Below are 20029 nucleotides of genomic sequence, written 5' to 3'. Positions count from 1 at the left end.
TGACAGAGCCGGGGCAAAAGGAGGAGGGTCCTAGCCGTGCGTTCTTTGCCACATGTTACTGAAATAAACACAGCGGAGGCTTATCTTGTTCCTGTGTGTGTGTGCATCTGGTCTATTCTGTGCATTCACGCCAGTCGCTGTGGCACGCTAAAGAGTTAATGCACTCGGAAAGTGTGTGCTCCTCTCAGAGCGTGCTCCCGAGGCTGTTGCAGTGGCAGGAGCCCCACTACAGTTAGAGATGAGATTAATAATTCAACCGGCTCTCAGAAGTGTTGCATATTTCAAGGATCCTTCAGCGCAGCCACTCTGAATGACTGTGTATTCTCTGTTTCCTCGCTTTTCTTTTCACCGGTTGATATAGTAGCTGAGGTTCTGTATAGTGTATCCCAGTATGGCGTGTAAGTGTGCGGACTGCGTCTGCGCACTGCTGGAGGAGTGGATTTCTGTGTCATTCTTCCTCCTCCACCCCGCCCACATTTAGTGCTTTCCACCCTCCCACTCTCCCTCCCTCTCTCTCTTTCCTTCTGTGTCTCCGTCTCCCACCCATCTTATGCTCCCTCCCTCCCTCCCTTCCTCCCTCCTTCTCCCCCCGTCTCCAGTGCAAATACAGTTCCTTGCCGTGTTGGACATGTGATGAAAAAGTGACTGGTTCGCGCGCTCCGCCGCACCTCCTATTTCATCATCAGCGGAGCATTTCTCCCCTTCACTGTGCGCTCGCTGTCTCCTCCTCTCGCTCTCTCTCTCTCTCTCTTCTTTTTCCTCTCTCTGTTTCGCTTGCTCCCCTCTTTCTGCTCCAGCCACACGCAAGGGGGAGACTTAAGCTCTGCGAGGGGAGGAAAAAAAAAAAGAAAAAAAAGTCTGCTGCTATTTCTACAGTCAGGGCCTCCCCACAGCCCGCCCTTCCATAGACGGAGCTTTTTTTTTCACTCACTACTAGCTGGATTTTAACCCTCTGCCTCCAACTAGCTGCACAGCAGCTCTGCAAAACCTGGCAACAAGTTGCTTTTAGGGGCCTTTTCTCACTTTTGGCGCATTGATTTTTGCATCACTTTGGATTTTGCCGCTGTTTCTTCCATTCTTCTGTATTTTGTTTTCTAAAAACGTGCCGCGTCCTGCTATTTTTTTCGCTGCTGATGGGTTTCTAGTAGTATTTATTTAGTTTGTCTCTTTCTGGATGGAAATTCGTCAAGGTGGTGTTTCGCCATGTGATGGGCCTTGTTCCACCTGGACTGCCGGGGCGCCATTTCTGACGGGTAACCTGCTTGCGGTGGGCTCGTGGTCTGGGTGACCACTATGGATGACAAGCAGAGAACGTGACCAGAGCGTGGTACACATCTGCGTTTTAAAGACATGTCCTTCATCGGCGCCAGCGACTGGTGTGAATTTCCGCACCTCCTTCGTCTTTACTCTCTGTCTCTCCTTCTGTTTCCTTCCCGTGTCCCCTCTCTGTGTCTCTGTCTCTCGCTCTCCCTTGTTCTCTCTCTTTCACACCGACTTGCTCTCCTAACAGGGGAGTGAGTGGTGTGCTGAGCCGGAGCTCTTTCTGGGACAGGTGCCAACTGCAAACAAAAGACATTAAAAGGCAATAAGAGAAAAAAAATATAATCGTAATTGCGAAATTTCAAATTGCGGCGGAATGTCAGAAGTAGCTTTGCATGTTGTGTCTCTCCATGTCGACTACGTGCTATTAATGCATGTTTGTATGAAGTATTAAAACTGATTTTTGCAGCCAAGGCCATTGGTAAAGCAGAGGTTTGAATACTTTGCCACACTTATTCTAGTGAAGGCATTCGGGAAGAGGGAGGGAGTAATGTGGGAGAGCAGCATATAGACTGCTGAATTATTCATGTGCTCCGCCAAGACTGTGACTGGACTGGTTGTGCTATTTGCATGCATCAGACATGCTGTTTGTCTGTTTGCTAACATTCCTCATTCAAAGACTTGTTAACTAGCAGACGGGCTTAGCTTGAGCCTTGCAGACTGCCTCATGGTCTCCTATTGTTTCAGGCCTCACCAGTCCTGGACCCGGCCGGTGGCAGGCGAGCCGTGCAGCCCTGAGTTTGGGGGCTTAGACTGTGGCTGGAAGAGGGAGAGAGCCTGGAGCTGAGACTGAGGCTGGGACTGAGGCTGGGAGCTGGGGCTGAGGCGCAGCTGTGAAGGGGACAGTCTGAGGGAAATCACCGGGTCTTGCAAGAACCACCAAACGGGAGCTTATGGCGTTCTCCTCTTCTTGACAGGGATGTGGATCGGAGCAGGAAGAGCAGCCGAATTTCGCATCCCGACCGGACTTGCTTTGAGAAATCGGTGAGTGATATCTGCTTTAATACGTGTTCGCTTACGTGGTTTTGATGGAAGTTTATCTGCGTGTTTACGTCTTTCAGCATTCGATGTTTAACAGGCACCCTGTACAAATAAACAATTTGATGCACTTGAGGTCCTTACACAAAGTTTCTGTTTTACCCGAGTGCGCATTTATACATCCGAATATAAAACCCTACATGCTCATGTAGTTGAGGAACATGGCACGTATAAGAGCGACGGAGCTTTTCCTTTTAACTTCAAGAATGATTTTTCTATAACTTTTCTCAGCCCTCCACAAAACCTATTGAGTAACGCAAAACCAAAAGTTATTCATAGCACGATGATAGCTGCTAGGATAATCCTACTTCGTGGTAATCAGTGAATGAGTGGAAGGCCACAATTGTGGAGGTATTTCATATGAGTGATGTGGTCCGGGCCTAGTATGTACTGTATGAAGAGAAGTACATGGTGTTCTGATCGTTTTGATCGGGCTAACGTTTGTGAAAGCTTGACTATAAGCTAAATTTCTTTCAATTTGAAGCAGTATTATTGTTTTATTTTGGGTCGCGTTTGCCAATCTTGTGTTTCGCAAAAGAAGACAGAATAGAGAAAAAATATTAAACACTCCATCACTTCGCCATTTTTAAGTTACTTACTTCCATACGCCTAATTTTAATGCTGATGACCTCTTTTTTTGTGGATCTATACCTTTCTTCTTTGAGCTCGGCGCTTCACAGGATTTTTGCTTTGAACAGTGACAATTATGGCAAATGTGTCTAAAAATTAAAACGCTCCTGTAATTGCATTGATGCGTACGAAAACATTCTCTTGTTTTCATTTGAAGAAAGAACAAACGAGAATGAGTAATAAGCTGCCATAAAGCAATTCCACAAAAAAGACTGTGAAATTATGAATTTGACTAGAGATAGTTTAGGAAAAAAAAACACAAAAGGTTAATTTACTTTGGCTCATTTGGCTCTTTGTCAGGTGGTTAACTTCATTAAATTGATCGAAAATTCAGGTTGCATTTGCGAATGAGGCATTTATATTACAATTTACAATCTCCAGGTCTATTCAATACGTTTCATTTGTAGCATTGCCTGTAAGGGGAACCTAATACATAGTAATCACTGTTTTCGAATACCTTTTTAAAATCTTTCATTTTTGTCTATTTTGTGCTTTGGTTTTATAGTGTCTGCTCAGATGTTCAGCTCCTGAGCAGGGTTTGTATCAAAGGAGAATTTTTTGAAGGGCAAAGCCAACCAGATATTAGCAAGCGTTCAGGTGATTCAAGATTCAGGTTCAGCTTTTCCGTACACAGGTGATTATGTTCATTCATATGAATATAAGCCCTGCCTAACTAGCAGTGGACACATGGTTTTGGCTGGCAGAGTATCACACTACTCCACCCCTAAGGCCTTTTTGGCAGTGGATGGCAGGAGTCCAGGGGAAGGTTGCATGTTGAGAGGCAGATGGCAGGGTGGTGAGGGTTTGCAGTATTTTCTCTCTCTGTAAAAGTATACCTGACCAATCCAACAGCCTGGTACGGCCCACAATGAGGCATTCTGTGCACTGAAGCAAACTTCAGCTTTACTGCAGCTACAGCAAATACAGCAAAGCCAGTACGTACACACACATACACACACACACACACACACACACACACACACACAATCAAATGCATATATTCATATGAAAATTTAATTATTTTCTTTGTGCAGGATGCACTTTTTTAACAATAGTGAACACATTTTTAGAATCGTGTCCTTTTTTTTGCCCTCTCAGTGTGTGTTCTTAGGCTTAATGAAATAGTGTGTTCAAATTGTTCTTTCTTTTAAACCTGTACAGCTGTCAAAAAGTCCTTTTTAATAGATTTTATCAGTCAATATATCTCATTTATTTTAAATCTTTTTTTTTCTTTTTATTTTCTATATACGGGTAGTCGTGTTTCATGAATAAACTGCAAAAGCACAGCTAAAGGAAAGTGCAGGCCACTGTCAGAACAACAAGTTCTCAAACTTGAACTTGACCGTGGCCTTGAACTTGAATGAGAATTTTTGAATTTTTAGTGGAATTGTATTTTAAATCTGTATTTTCTTTAGAATACACTAGTTCCCGTGAAGTACTTCATGTTTTTGGAAAAATACAACTCCAACTGACAACACCTCCAAACTTTTTAGTGCTTAGAAGTATGAAGCGAAAATTGCATTACATTAATTGCACATAGTGTAGAATTATTGTTCTGCAGTGTTCAAAATAATTGGGATTATTATTATATGTGATGAAGGTTTTTTTAAATGCTTGAATTATTTTTCGTTACCTTTAATTTGCTTTTTTAAATTTGTATTTGATGTAGACATAATTGAGTTTCACATGAAAATATCATGAGAAAAAGATGAAATGCTGCAAAATAATCTACACCCTTATTTTTTCTTCAAAGGATTAACTTTTTTCAAATTTAAAAAGTTCTGTCATAACGTTCCAGAAAGAGAATACAATGCATTTTTTTTAATAAGTATACGTCAGTATAGCGGGAAATATACCAGAGAGAATAAAACAAATACGATAAGATGAATGTATCTTTTTACAGGATTGCTTTTAGTGCAGCGAATACAATAATGGTTCACGAGTACACTACATCAGCATATTGCACTTACTCTGTGTGTGTGTGTGTGTGTGTGTGTGTGTGTGTGTGTGTTTGTGTGTGTGAGACGATTCATGCATGCGTGTGTCCCCCACTTGCTTGCTGGATCGCTTTCTGACAATTTTTCTAAATCGTTATGGATTTTTTAGAATATCGAGGTTATTGCGATATTGCCCGTTTCTTCATCTTTGATAGCAAAACCACAAAATTTGTCAAGTGTCGCTTTATTATTGCTTGACCTTTTCGGGGTCACCATAAACTTTTTTATGTAATTATTTATTCCTTTCAAACTGTAATTCTCAGCATTTAGTTTTTCTTAATACTTATCTAGTTATGCTCTTACAGTGTGTAGAAAAACATTTACCAGGGTATCTCAACTTGAGTTATTTAATTTCGTATGATCTCAGTTCCCCCAAAAATTGCATTATTCCTTTTTCTCAATAATGTTGTGCGCATAAAAAGTACATCTGTATAGATAAGAGGCATTACCACATGCCTGAGTTGCCTAATATTAAAAATCTTATTTCACGCAATGGTTACTCATGGAATTAACAGATGAGAACAATACAGTTCAGTGGTGTAATATTGTTGTTTAGCCATGTGATCTAAATGGAGATGAAAGACAAGAGAATAAGATGTTTTCTGTTGTAGATTTGATTGTTCATGTATGGTGCAGCAGCACCGTATGCCTCCACATCTGAGTATTTCTGCCAGATACTTTTGAAGTGTTGAGTATGTGGTTTAGGTCATGTGCCAGTGCTCAGTGTATTCTTTCTCGTGCAACACACAGTGAAAATGAGTCATTCACCAGTACAACACAGCAATAAGCCACCAATACACTGCTTCATTTGTTAAGTGGATAAATTGGTATTTAAGATTATGTGATTTTGTTTCATTTATGAGCTTGCTGTGATGTTGTGAATTCCATCCAATTTCCTCCTGGCTAATATGAAATCCAGATTGGAGTGGTGAATGAGGGCCAAGTGAGCACTCACTGTAAATATATTTTTCTGCCATAATAATGAAGCCCCTTTTATTTCTCCCACTAAAACTGTTGCAGTGTGCTGTTTTAAGTACAATTAAACTGAGAGGCCCAGCATAATGAAAGTTATATTGTGTGTCTGAGCTCCCTGGAGGCTTAGGGATTGATTGACATACAGTTCTGCGTGGCTGCTTGTACTATAAATGCATACATGTAGTCCTGTAAGAGGATTTTGCTGTTGTCACATTTCATTTTCTATGCATTTAATCAAGGAACAATTATAAAATATGTATTCATTGTTATCAATGTGGCATTTTGAATTTTTAGTTTTATAAATGAATAAATTTGAATTAAAATTAGATTTTTTGAGTCATGACAAAGCTTTCAGTGATCACACAAAAATATTACTGCTAAATAAACCACCAGCCAGAAATGAAGACATTTAATGTGGAACTCTCTTGCTGAAGCAGAAGCAGCCACATTTCCCAAATTCTTCTCTGCATCTCACTTATAAAATGAAGGACGTGGAAAATAAAATCTGTTGTGATAATGTCCACTGTAAAAATATGTTTATAGAATTTAGCAGTATGACAGCTTTGCAGTTCTACCTTTGATTCCGGTCCAGTACTCTCACTGACAGACTAGAAGCAGTGGTGCAAAGTAACTAACACTATGCAACAGGTTGCAAGCAGGTCACTGCTTGTGGCAATGGAGCTGGATTTGAATTTCCCACTTTGGCAGCCCTGCACATCTAAAGGTCACTGTGCAAAAGCCTGTGAGACAATTGCACACATTTTACACTACGTCTGTCAATCATAGTAACATCTGCTTCAGACTTTTATTTAGCAGTTGTCAGTCAGATAAAAAAAACCTGTTCAGATCTCCTAGAGGTAAACGACAGTCTTGTCAGATCAGGTCTTTGTGGTAGACGCTGGTCAGGCTCCCTGTTGCCCTTCTGTGCTGTGTATGTGGGAGAGCAGATGAGTGGATCTACAGTGGCCACTACAGGCTGCGGCACACTCATACAGGATCAGCACTACAGTACAGTAGGAAGTAGGCCAGAACTGAAAAGAGGCTGGACAAAGAGGCAGAGACCCCAATTCGCATACACATACACGTGTATCATACATTTTGAGGTTGGTGTTGTGAATGCAGGTACCAAAATTCACAAAAGCACAAATTTGAAGGCTCAGTAAATACAAAAAATACGGACACGTATGCTGATGCACACACACAAAGCACACTTTTGCACATACACACACACCAAAGGGTCTAAACCTGCTTTTCTTCGCTTCTCGCGCCATACATGGAAGCCATTAGTCCATTACCCTGTTGACTACTGAGGATTGGGGGCCATATTCTCCCTGTATTAATCAGGATGTCAGCTGGGAGTGTCACATGTAATTTATCCGCAAAACCACAGCAACTCCGCAGAGACGGTGAGCACAGTCATAATGACATAATATTGGACTGGGGGAGAGTTTCGGTGGGTGACAGATGATGTAGATTTTCCTCCCCTGTACCTCCCCCTCTTTTCCGCCAGACCTTCTGAAACAAGACCTGTGCAACTTTCACCTGGTTGCTTTACATCATGGGACCTTTGGCTGAAGTTAAGGAGTTTTTTTTCCCCCTTGAGTTTATTTATCCAAAGACAATTTCCTGACACACTTGCTGTACAACTGTAGTCTTACTGTTGAATGGTCAAACTTGCTCAGGGGAATTTGTCTAAAATTTACTTCACCCAAACAGATTAATATTTAGAGTCATTTTAATAAAACACATATTCACCATCAACTAGTTGCTTATTGGCGTGCGTATTTTAAGCACGAGTAGCTCTTTAATAGTATTTATGAAGCACTTATGAATGCCTTATTCTGAGGGTTCGGGAGTTAGGCTTATTAAGCGTTAGGGTAAGGTTATTGAGGTTATTATCCATATACAACAACTTCCTTACTTCCTCTTAATAAGCAGTAATGAGGAGCTTATTGAGTGACGACTCTTAGTTAATGGCCAAGTAGTTGTAGAATATGATCATGCAGAATATGGCATTATTAACTGTTTTATAATGACTAATACAGAGACAATATGTTCTAATATGCATGCTAATATGCTGCAAGGTAATGGTGAATACATGCACTCAATGTATTCAATATGTGTTTTAGAGACTCTTTCGTCTGCGGTCTACAGCATCACGTGTGAGCGTCTCCCAGCACACATCGTCAGGATAGATACTTGTTTTATGTACCTGCCAGGCAAAGCGATATTCCAGATAACGCTGAGCTGCGCCCACTCAACTTTTCTTTTCCAACACTCATATATTTCTTCAGCTTTTGGCCTCCGCTGTCGCCAAGGCAATTTAGTCATAGAAAAAGTGCCGAATCAGCAAAGTTGTTCCTCTTGGAGGTAGAGTTGGACGTGTTGAAAGGCCTCGCCTGCAACTCTCCGACTATCAAAATACTGTAAATCCCTTCCCTCACCTCACCCCCACCTCATCACTTTCTTACTGTTCATCAGAGCTGAATTACATTGGCCACATGTAGTGATACGCTGGCTTGAGCTGTCTTTGTTACTCGGTACAGAAAAATTAATATTCAGTACACAATGGGCTTTGACATGCCATTACCCACGTTTTTGGGCACTAATTTGACTGCAATTCCTACAGCTGTTGTAATGCTTTGTACTGTGTAATTCAGCACGTCAGTAGTGTTTATATATTCGGGTTTCCTTGTTTACACTACTAAGAAATGGTAGAGTGACCAAAAGTTTCAGGATTTGGAGTCAAGTCATCCTATCTGACAGAGCAGCATTATTAAAAGAAAATATTTTATAATGGGGATTGGTTTAAAAAAGGTATACTGTATATTTACTGTGTTTCTTCCAATACTAGCAGCTATCCATGTGGTGGATACTAATGTACTGTAGTCTATCTCCTCTGCACATACTCGCCCAGGCTTCATGAGTCATCAACATGCATACACACACAAACAACACACTCACACACAGGGTGCAGTGAGTGCACAGCTCGGACATGAATCTCCTTCCATGGGCTGGAGGAGTTGGGTTACTCATGAGCCCATAAACATGTGCTGGCGGCGGTCCAAGGCACTGCACTGTAATTACAAACGTTAGAAACAATATATAAAAGACCCTTCCCCGGCAAGGCCGTGTCCTGCGCTGCAATTAGCGTCCCTGTACAGAATTATCACCCTTCAGCAGCCGCGGCCGCATTGAGTGGGGGCCTTTAATTGGCAGTGTCCTCCTTGGCCTGCTAGAGGACAAACCTTACGTCTCTCTTTATCTCTATCGGCCTCTTTATTTTTCTGCAATCTGTGATTTGACTAATGAAGACTAACTACGTCCGTTTTCCCTTTGTGCCATTTCACCTATGGGCCTGGAATCATGTGCCCATGCATGCCAGAGATAACACGGGCACATGTCAAACGCCACCTCATACATTAATGCTGCACAATCTGTACATGCCCCCATGTGCGAACATGAACATACTGTGCCGCATGTGCAGAAAATCGCTTATTATGTTCACAAGTACACACATATGCGCCACTTCACCCACGCACATGACACCGTAGGCTTTCAGTAATACAGCATGCCAAAGTGTGTGCACGTATGCAGCGAGTGGGTGCTACTGGGCAAGGCCGAGGCCACGGCGGAGCTTGTGTGTTGGTGTTGGGTGAGCATGCGGCAGCGAGAGTTGGCCGCTGTACAGGCCAGCAGAGAGGGTGCGGTGTGTTACATGTTCCACTAATGAGTATCCTTGGCCAGGCAAGACCGTGGGGCGAGCTTATTAGTAAACAGGCTACAGAGAGGAGCCCCTACAGCCCTCTGCTGCTGCTGCTGCTGCTGCTGCTGCTGCTGCTGCTGCTGGCTCTCCAACTGATCACTCTCTGGGTCTCTGCTCCCCTCTATTGTTTTCTCTTCCCCTCTGTTTCTATCGCTCTAAATTGTCTCTCCCTTCAACTGTACTATTCTCACTCTGTTATCCTCCCTCTCTCCCTCCTGTAGGCAGCAAGATGGGTTTTGACTTCAGCCACAGGCAAAAACAATTTGGCCAACAAGTGAAATCACGGACAGACAGGCTGGCGATCGCAGCAGAATTGTAAGTACCATAATGTACTGTAAATTTAATATGTTGTTTTTAAGGATGTATTGCAATGCGGTTGTACTGTCTTACATTTCATTTAATGAGATGAAGTCTGTAATTAGATGATGCGCAAGTTTCATTTATTATTTGCATGGCATGTAACTTGCTGAGTCTTATTTTAATGTGAGCCTGCATTGTATTCAGTCATAACAGCTGTGTATTGTGCCTTTATCCCATTTGAAAGGCCAAGTGGTCCCAATGCTTTGTTAGTGCAGTCGATTAAAAAAACAAAAACAAACATAATCTTGAGCGCTCATGCAAAGAAAACACTCAGGGTGCAATCTTAACTGTCCACTAAGCATAGAAAGTCTTGAGTCTCTCTGTGCCGGGGCCTGGATCTGTTAGAAAATGGCTCCCACTCTCTGCCTTCCAGCTCTCCGCTCCCCGCCGCCATTTTGTGTATCGCTGCCAAAGTAGTCAGGTAGCAGGATGAGAGGGACAGAGTAAAGTGGGGGAGAAGAAGTGGGTGCAACTGGATGCTGGGTTAAGGAGCAAATTAAAATAAACAGAGAGGAGTGGCAGGAATTGGAGAAAAGAGGTGCTCCAATGTACAAATGTTGAATACTTAATATGTCGTTTTTCTGAGAGGTTTTTAATTGTTGCCGACTGACTGCATACAAACAAGCACCCTCCCCTCTGGACCCTTCCCAGCTCTTCTTCTCAAAGGGCTGACCTTGGGTGGACGCCATAAACGGTTCTTTTCCATTGGGGCAAATGTGCTGGCAGGGCCCACAGCTGCATGACCCCCTTCCACCCTCCATCAGTCCTCCCTCTCTCCTCCACACCACCCAGCAGTCCCCAGCAGCCTGGCCCCCACAGTAACACAACCTGCCCGCTTATAGTACTCTAGAGCCAGAGCGCACGGGTAAAGCTTTAATCTGTGCTCATGTACCTGTCTCCACCCTAACCACAGCACACTGTTAGCTGTTGCTTCAATCCCAACTGTGCCTGTATCATATGCACTTAGTAACCCCGGGCCCCACCCCATAACCTCTAGCTACAGTAGCTAGCTGCCTGCGGCTCTGGAATTCTGCATGTGCCAGGCATTTGATTACATGTGCAGATGTTATTAAAATCCTCCTCTCATCCGACCCCGAGACCACAGATACTATATCAGGCTTCCAGTAGGTGTATGCTGCTGCTTTGCTCTTGATCAGCCCATTGCTAAACTTACCTGCACGCTCACACAAAATCATGCAGCATTTTAGTGGAAAATTAGCGGAACAAGTGACAGAGAGGGTAAAAAACTGATGTTGCAGGAATTACATTTGCCACTTGATCGACAGTTGCATACAAATTAAACAATTTAATCAATAGAACCGATGTAGCCCAAGTTGCTTTTGGAACTGTTTCAGTTAAACAGCCCACTATCCATCTGTTGCACAGTGATTTTCCCCCATTACCCACCACATTTGCAGTTCCTGGAATTAACCTCTAAATGTTGAAAGTCATATTTATAGAGAGTTACTCATTTCTCATAGAAGCGTCACAGCCGTTGGACGTTCAGGGACCAGATTTTTTAAACACTGTTTGAAAAAATTGCAGAAGAAATGAACATGTGTTTCTTATTAATGAGCAGGAAATCTACTGTGTCAATGGGGCAAAACAGCATACACAGACAAACAGCACATGAGTATTTATCTGGGTACTGTATGGCTTGAAGCGATGCTGTAAAAGCTGCCGTACTGTATCAGTGTGTATCTTTCCTGGGATGTCACTGATTTAGACTCTAGGTGCAAAATATAGCGGAGGTCCCTGCAGCAGTAAGACCTGGCCTATTTAGGCCTGTCACACACAAGCTCTCATTGAGACAGACAGACAGTCAATGGCTTCGCTAACAGTTCAGAATGCACTCTGTCCCCTTTGGCTTCCCGCTCCTTAATCTGGCCATGTGTTTGCATATGGGACAGAGTGGCCTCCATATTGTGTTTGTGGAATGAATTATGAATGCTATTGCATAACCATGGCCTGTTTCTAGGGCATATCTCTACAGCATCTACCCAGAGACCAAAGCATGAATACATTTACCCGGCCTAGACCTCTTGGAAATGATACTGTGAAGCTGGTCTGCCTGCGTTTGTTTATGGTTATATAGAGCAGATGGCCATGCAACATGGTCACATATCACACACTGGCTGCCTTGCTGACACTGCCACACACACAAATGCGTATAGGCAGAAATGTAGGACTGTTTGAAGGGGATTCAAATCCACAGAAGTTCATTCATTATTCTTCTATAACTCACAGAAGGAAAAGTATTAAATCTCTTTATCGGAGTACATTACGGGATAGTCTCCTTCGTGTTGGCAGCAGTCCTGGAACTATAGGCACTGGTGCTAATAACTGCTGCCAAATCAAGCTTTTCAATGCTAACCGTGCTGTATTTACAGCCTTAGGTTTCAGCTGTAACTGCTAACCACTGTAGTGAGTGTGACTACAGCCAGCTGTAGCCTGGGGGTAACAAGCTCTTCAAGGTTACAAACTGCACAGATCCCTGTCTGCCTGCTCTGGCCCTCTGTCTGTCAGCTGAAGTTCATATCCAGGGAGAAAGGTATTTGTCCCACCCTCTAAATATAGCTGGCGACAGATGCAGCTCGATGGGGCACTGCCCAAGCTGAAAGGGGCCCTGCAGGCAGGCCAGAGCAGAGCTGGGCATGCAGACGTGTCAGGACTATAGACTTCTAATAGACAGGGGCCCTACAGGTCACCAGCAGCCACATGGCAGTGCACGTTTCACCAGCTTCCATTAGGATGGCGGCGCAGAGACTGAGCCTGTGAATCTTTACGTGAGCAAAAGACAGACAATATTTGATGCATTTCTATGTGTTGCATATTGACTAAGTGCATTGTGGGAAAGTATCACAAACTCTTTGGTGGAAAATAATCTTCTAATGGACTTCATGGATACAACGAAATCTGTACTCTGGCTCCAAATCTTTTGGTGCATGACCACGATTTACGTAGGTACTTTTAATGCTTATTTGTTGTGAACTGTTGTTAATGCGAAATATCCATTTTATCTCAACCTTGTGCAATTCTATTAACCTTATAACCCTAAAGACAGAGTGGCAGCCATGGGCTATATGCTGGTTCCACTGTATAAATTTGATCAAGACACAGATTTGTTTTTTTCCCTATGGTCATTACATGGAAAGTCATTCCAGCATATGCAAAGATCCCATGATATAAGAAAATAATGGGTAAGGCGAAGGCAAAGAACACTTCAGAGTACAATCTTCCAGTTATACCATTTACCAAGAAAATCAATTTTTAAACTTCCTATGATTAATGTAGATTCCTGTAGTATAAAGCATCAGTGGGTTTTCCTCTTTACAGCATGTTACAGGATTGAAAAAGAAAAAAAATTAAAAGGCATCATGTTTAAGGTGTCCTCACATGCAAATGCAATAGATACCTGCCAACCTTAAACAAGTAGTGTCCTTGTAGACCTTCCTATAGGCCGGCTTCCTGCTGTGCATCCTGCAGCCTTACCGTGTATGTGTGCACGCAAGTGTGTGTATGTTTCTCTATGTACATGTGACTGTATACTGTGTGTGAGAGATGAGAAGCAGCTGGCAAGGTTGGGCTGAGTGGTCTGGGCGGCCCCTGCTGCGTGCCCTGTCATTACAATGATTGGGGTCGTTTTTTACCTCTAAAGATGGGGCCGGGGGGCCACGCTGGGATCAGCTCACTCTGCCTAATCCAGCCCTCTTCACCTGGCATGTTTATGGCTCTGCTGGGGGATGGAGGGATGGGAGGGGGGAGTAAGTCACTGAGGCCGGTTCATCTCACAGCCTGACAGGCAGACACACATATTATGCACATAGGCGTGAGTACGTACATACTTCATCATACATGTATACACACCGGTGTGTTGATCCACACACACAACCACCACACCTACACGAGTGCATACAGTACACATGCATTAATTCATACCTGTAGCTGCAGGGGCACAGACCCAGAGGCACTTACTGTGCACTACATCCAAACACCTTCATATACACCCATAAACTTGCGCTTCTTCCACCCTCCTCACACACACTCGCACAAGGTTTGCGAGCTCAGTATCTGCCTCATGCAGAGGTGACGGGGAGGTCAGCCTGTCTGACTTTGAGCAGAATCCCCCTGTGGCTTGCCCCAGCCATTCCCCCTGGCATGTGTAACAGGACCTGCCCATGCAGCCTCTCCTCGTCCCCCGCTCCTGCGCCCCCTCCTCCCGCTGCCTCCCCCCTGGCCCTGGTATAAATAGATGGGTCATGCCTGCTGTGCTACCCAGAGAGGGCTGTAGGGGGGCACAGAAGCCATGCTTCCCTTTATAAATGCTCCACCGTGTCTATCTGGATTCCTGCTGTCTGTGCCCGGACACCACTTCGTTTGTAGCAGGGCACACATGAAGATCCAAGCAAGCATCTAGGTTTTCACATCCCTGATACAAGGGGAGCCATAAGCACGAGGACTGATGAGCACATATAGTCATTAACATACTTGCAACTCAACCATAAATACTCATGTAATCTTGTGATGCCAGAAGGCATCAATGAAGGCTTGACTGGGTTGAAGGGTAAATCTAAAGAAGTCTTAAGAAGCGAGCAGTTTCTTGAACCTTACCATGTTAATTGATTAAATAAAGATGTGAGTTGAGCTACAGTGAGCAGACTTTCTACACTGCATATCATTTGAATTTTTGCCATATTAGTTCCAAATAAAAGCCTGTGTTTGGGTACAAATACCTTACCATGCCTTCAGGAATAGAAACGTGTTTCCACAACACCTTTAAACACAAAGTACAAGCAGCTTGACAGTACCCTGAATAAAACAGTCTTAAAGTCTGAAATAGTTTGATTGTAGAATAGATGAACAAGACTATGAATCTAAGCAGGCATTTGATGCCAACTTTCTGTACTTTCAATTTTGCTACGCGCTACAAACACACTGTACATAAAAGGTTTGATACAAAGCCCTATTTATGGGTCCTGCACTTGCCTGGCAGGTCTGTGGTTGTGTGTGATGACTTTATTTTTGAAATGTAAACGGTGGTGCCATTTTGGCCAGGACTCTGTCACAGAAGAGATATCCTGATCTGTTCTTGTAAAATTTAATTAAGTGAACGTTAAATGTATACAAGCCCACAACTCTAAAACACAGGTCAGGACTCTGTACCATGGACACTAAACAAGTGAATTATAATGTTTTTGATTATAGCTTGATGTATGTGTAGAAATTAAGATAAAATAAGGAAGATCGGCATTGCATAAATGTCCATCTTCTTTTTCCGAATTATCCACCGCACTGAGTGACCACAGACCACCAGAACACCAAAGATCAGGTTACAAGGTTACAGCACTCCATTCCATCTTACTATCACTGCAGTGAAACTCAGCTTCAGTATTGATTGATAGGCACTGTAGCACTTAGACTGAAGTGTGATTGAATTAAAGTGGCTTTTGAAGCAGTGTGTGCCTTTAGCTATGAACTCTGTGTGAAAATGTGATGAGGTAAATGAATATCATGTTTTGCCTTTTCCCTCTAAAGGCTATTTTTCCATGTTTGTGTGTGAACGTGTGCGCGCATGTGCATGTATTCCAAACTGTGTCTCTGGGTGCATGTATGTATCCGTTTATGTGTTGTCCCACAGTGTGAGTGTGAGTTTGAGTGGCACTGTGAGACGATGAGGTGTGGAAAGCAGGACTTTGCACCCCAGCACTTCTAAACAGCTAATGGAGGTGCAAGGCTGCAGCAGTGTATCAGTTACAGACGCTGTGCTTTCAAGTCAAGGAGTGCTTGCTGAGTTTGCAAAATTTTAAGAAGGCTGGATTTGCAGGTGGACAAGCTGTTAGTAAATGAGGTGTTTTTAGATTGTATTGCATAACTGCTTAAAGAGCCCTAAACAAGTGTGCACAAATGTCTGTGTGTGCGTGTCCGTGCATATGTGTGTGTGCGCGAGTGCTTGCGTTGCATATTGGTCCTCTGCAGTATGTGTGTGTGTGTGTGGGTGCCAGTGTGAATATTTTCCTGTCACTGGATGATAGCAACTGGCTTCACTTGAAAGCAATAGCTTTCCTGGGCATGCACTCTGTTGGTCAGGACCCCAGAGCCATCTACTATATTAAATTGAAGTATGTCCAGTCAGCAGACTGAGAGGACAGTGTGCCTTGACCTTACCTTATGAAGTCTGGACCCCACACCGCTGAGCGTTTTCCAAGGCTGCACAATGAGAATAGACTGTGATGTGAATGGCGATACGCTCTACGCAGAGCAGACAGTTTTCTACATGCAGTTACTGTTTTAGCACTTAACATGTAGAAATAATAAAGCTTAAAGATTGCTTGGTTTGATTGTGCTGAAAAAGTTCTCTGATGTGCAACTTCGTTTGAATTTTCTGCAAATTCAGTTTCAAAATATAAACGTTAAATTTATTTCTTGAATTTCTTTCTGGCCTTACTGTAAATGTGAACATACATTTGCGTGCATCCTGTCGGTTGCCTTTGTCTAGAAAGTGTCTGGGTGCTCCTCGTGTGCATCTGTTACCCTCTGAGGGTATGTGCTTGTGCATACTTACAATCCACTCATCCACTGCCATGGTGTACTGTAAGTACGGCAGTGTTGAATAATGCAAAGAGCCTCAGACTCGCCACTGCGCAGACACAATGGGGCCTCTCAGCTCAAGACATACCATTCTATATTGTGCTGTGCTGTACATTTGCGCCTTCACAGACAATAATATTATATGAAGATTAACCTGATATGACTTCAGCAAGTATGAGCCATGCAGAATTTCCTACAGGCATGCTGGAAATACTCATAGCCACATAATTGCAAACAAACCCAGACTATAAGTTTTGACCTGAGGATCAGAAAGACTCTTGTAAAGACTGACAGCCACTGGGGTGTTTGCAACTGATCTCACACAAGTCAAATCTAAAAGTCATAGTGTTGAAGTATTTCTGTGCTTCCTTTGTTGCAGGAGTAACAGACTTTCCCTCTCGGGGATTTTCAGATGGAGGCTACCTGACATGCCGCTGAAACCGCGATGGAGGGAGGAGGTGATTTGCCAGCGTTCCCCCACTTCTCTACGTGTTACAGAGCAGGTGAGAAACATTAACAGCGGCAGCAGCTGCGGCCCTCTGCTCCACACATGTGGGCCTGGATATGAGCTAGCTCAAGCTCGCCCACTGTCAACGCGGGTCACTAATGTTAACACTCTCCTCTCGGAGACACACAAACAGGACTGAGGAAAAGGGGGAAAATGAAATCAGCACAGACTGTAAGAGATTTTAGATTGTTATATGTCTTTTTTACAGTTTTCTTGTATGTTGCAAACAGTAATGCTTAGCTTTAGTCCAATGTTTTTGGCCTGTGACCCATTAAAGCAAAGCATTTCTGCATGTAACCCCACGTCACAGGTTGCATATGAGCTGTACATTTTGTATGAGTTGCAAGAAGTTCACTTGTTTAATCTAATTTATTTCTTGTCTGATTAGGTAAAATTTAAGTATTTCACAATATTAAAAAGCAAATATTAGAGATAATGAGGAATAAACTGAATATGTTTTTTGAGATATATTTTCTATCAATATAATCATCACTTAAAGTCTTTGGGGAACTGATGCTGAAGTGAACCAATGCGTCTCATTTGCCAACATCTTTAAACACTGATCATAAGCCTCTTGAATGCAGACCAAAATATGATCTGGATACTTTGAAACACTGCTAAAGGAACACTTGAATAGTTTTGAAGTTAAGCTATTTTCCCTAAAATCCTTATTATGGACTTATTATGGACTATTATGTCACTGTACTCTTTCAGTATTTACTTGTCACATTGGAATATGGAAATATCTCGGCTATACAATTTGCTTGGGACATATGCACCTTGTTGCATCATTTGAATTCCCCCCTCACCTCGAGCCATGAACCGACTGACCCGGTTGTCACATTGTGTTCTGAACACCGGTGAGCTGTCCCAGAGGAGAGTGGCATGTGTATTCGTGTTTCTGTGAATCATAACTGCTGTTTTGTATTCATTGAGGTGTGTCAAAGCGGATTACCTGCATGAATGAGGACCTGAAACGACTTTGTTTTTAAAGACTGTCCTTTGGGGTGAGGTAGTAGGTTGTATAGTTTTAGGGTCACACCCTTCCTGTCAGATAACTATACAACTTACTGTCTTTCCTGAAGTGGCTGTAATGTCATCAGATGCCATTGTTGGAGCTTTTGGATCTGGATCAACACTGGAATGTGCATGTTTACATACTGACTGCTAACATAACTCTTTGCAGCATTTAATCCAGGTAGGTCATTCATGCTTTAGGTAGTTTTCCATCTCATGATTGTCGTGGTCGCACTTTAAAGGTGCAATATGTAAGAATTTTGATTAGCTAACATTATCAATAGAATCTGGAGAAGTGACAGTTTTGAAGTTATGTCAAAGACATATTGTGTTGCAGAGATATCTACTGAAGTTAGCATGCTAAGCCGCCTCGAGCCGTTCTTTCTCATACTACCAGGAGCGATAGTCTGATAATATAGCTCAGGCCTCGGGAGGGGGCGCTGACCGATGTCCGACCTCCCTCTTGCTCCCGTTTCACGTCTCTCCTGAACCCGTCGTGTCTCCATCATCTCCTGACTCAGAGTCCTGGTTTGAGCCGCTCTAAATCACCTCGCTGCAGTATTTCCTGTCGTCGAACTGGCCTCCATCCATGTTGGAGGTTTCGGTCCTGACCGTGTTCACTGGGAGGCTGTTGAACCCGTTTCCGTAGCCCACACACACTGCTCCAGTTCTGGTCTCTGCACCGGGCCTAAGAAACCTCTTCCTGCCCGTCCAAAGCTCTTGTGCTAGCAGTGTAAACAACACCAACTAAGAGAGTCAGCTACTAGCTAACTGTGTGGCTAACTGAGCTAACTAGCTAACATCAGCTTCAGTTAGCCACAGTTAGCAGTTACTCTGGTGATATGCTGCTCCTTATTTGTATGAACTCAGTGCCAGTTCTTACATATTGCACCTCTAAGACTTTCTTTTCAATAAAAAATGTCTTTTTATCGTAAGTGTGTTTATGTTTTTCTGGTTCACTTTGGTACCAAACAAAATATTTTCTTCCTGTCTCATCAGACGCTGTATATTGTAAACCTTTATGCAAACCTGCTCTGTCGTTCCTCCTTCCTTAGCTCCTATCTGTCTTTTTAACATTTTTTCCTTGCATGTGATCATGACACGATTTTAGGATTTTGCCTGATCAGTTCTGACTGTTTGTAATGTTTGTGCTAAATTAAATCGATGTACATGATATAAAGTCTTCACCATGTGAAAATGTATGAGGATATATTTATTTCGATGTAGTGTTTATATGTCACATCGCTCTCCAGTATAAGTTGCACCAAAGACAACCTGTAGGACGTTTCTGATGTTCGAACGGGATGAGGTAGTAGGTTGTGTGGTTTCAGGGTAGTGATTTTGCCCAATCAGGAGATAACTATACAACCTACTGCCTTCCCTGGAGGGCAGCAATACTTCGCCATAAAGACAACAGAGGGCATCTCGTTCATAGAAAAAGTTCCATAATCAACAAACCAAACCAGGTCAACCGTCTGGCCGTGAGCCGCCACTGCGCTTCTCACCTGTAACGTGGGCGTCCGCAGTCAGCAGGTAAAGTCTGTTCAGTATGGGATTTGATTTTTTCTGCTTCAAACATTAATAAAAAATGGGATATTGAATCAGTTCGTCTTCGGCATTTATTTCTGTTTTTTTTTTTATTTGTTATTCTCACATCCTGTTTTACATACAGTATACATTTTCAAACATTTTCATCTTCATCTTTTGAATGGCTGGAAATTGGAATTGGAAATTGGAAAAACCGCTGACATGACTACCTTCATCATCAGCCAGCAGCCCAGACACGTCCTCAAAGCCCAGAACAGAGCAGATGGAGAGAGGAGCCACGGC

The 20029-nt window shown here is 43.0% G+C and overlaps 1 long non-coding RNA gene across 1 annotated transcript; it reads left to right on the top strand.

The window, feature by feature from the left end:
- The first annotated feature begins 1729 nt into the window (after positions 1-1729).
- LOC121608497 lies at positions 1730-19800 on the top strand. Its single transcript, XR_006006918.1, has 3 exons — positions 1730-2304; positions 9948-10041; positions 17054-19800. It is a non-coding gene; the product is annotated as an uncharacterized LOC121608497 (long non-coding RNA).
- Positions 19801-20029: the final 229 nt, after the last annotated feature.

This window comes from Chelmon rostratus, chromosome 6 (assembly GCF_017976325.1).
Source record: "Chelmon rostratus isolate fCheRos1 chromosome 6, fCheRos1.pri, whole genome shotgun sequence".
Lineage (NCBI taxonomy): Eukaryota > Metazoa > Chordata > Actinopteri > Chaetodontiformes > Chaetodontidae > Chelmon > Chelmon rostratus.
This window is presented reverse-complemented; position numbering and strand designations above follow the sequence as displayed.